The following is a 1,021-nucleotide window of genomic DNA, read 5'->3' on the forward strand; positions in this document are numbered from 1 at the left end:
ATATCAAAGAACTCAAAATATAGGCCTATTACACAAGCAGGAAAAAGGCATGAAAACCACAAATGCTGACCTAAACTACAGTAGCTATCACCACACTACTTTCTGCAAAATACACGGTGGCTGGCCTTTTCTTGTCCCTCTCTGACTTCTAAAATGTCTACGGAATTCTCCAGGTGGAAAGGTACAATCCAAACACGATCAGATCATTTGAGCGAGAACACTGAAGGCAGGGTATGCGGGTGGGATAAAATTCTATGAATCTAAACAAGTTTTCCATCACTCAAGGAGCTGGAGAGCTTGCAGAAGTACATCTTTTCTAAAAAGCACAGTCAACAGTCGCTCTTTGGAACCCGCCACTAACAGATTGAAAGGAGACATCCTTAGAAAGCTTGAATGGCCCACCCATCCTTCAATTATTAGAAGAGAAGGGTGGCAAGAATCAAAGGTAGGCAGGACGATGGCCCTGGAGAAAAAGAGCTGCTTCTAGAGTTGGCAGAGACTGTAAGCTGGGCGGAGAGAGGGGTCTGGTGCTGGGCACCCCAAGGGGTTTGAGAACGACTGGCAGTGAGACGGAGGGAAGGATCCTGCGGGCCCACGGGGTGAAAATGAAGGTGCCTGGGAGGGGAGCGTGGGATCAGGCACTTAGATGAGAGTGTGGGCTGAGGACGGTGCACTGGGGACTGGAAGAACTCTGGGGCCCGAGAAGGGATATCTGGGCTCCGGGCCGAGGAAACGGGGAGGCTACGGGGTCCTTATCGCTGGGAACTAGGACTATGGGGGTGAGGGGGTTCGTGCCAAACTGAAACCTGAGCGCTGGGCGATGAGCGCGGCGTGGATGTGGCACTAGCCTGTGACCGGGATCTGGAGGGAGGAGGAGACACAAGTACGGGGTGAGGGAAGGGATGCCGACCTGGAGGTAGGGTTGGGAGGGGGCGCAATAAGCTGAGGGGGGGCTGAAGAAGAGGGCGTTGAGAAAGGAGTGGGAGCTAAGGAGGAGGTGCAGAAGAAGGGGCAAGAGCTG

General features: G+C 53.2%; 1 protein-coding gene across 4 annotated transcripts in view; it reads right to left on the bottom strand.

Annotated features, from left to right (window-relative positions):
• LTA4H (leukotriene A4 hydrolase) overlaps window positions 1-1,021 on the bottom strand; it is a 30,077-nt gene that overhangs the window by 28,642 nt on the left and 414 nt on the right. The window lies entirely within an intron of this gene.

Source organism: Myotis davidii, unplaced genomic scaffold (genome assembly GCF_000327345.1).
Source record: "Myotis davidii unplaced genomic scaffold, ASM32734v1 scaffold13, whole genome shotgun sequence".
Taxonomy (NCBI): domain Eukaryota; kingdom Metazoa; phylum Chordata; class Mammalia; order Chiroptera; family Vespertilionidae; genus Myotis; species Myotis davidii.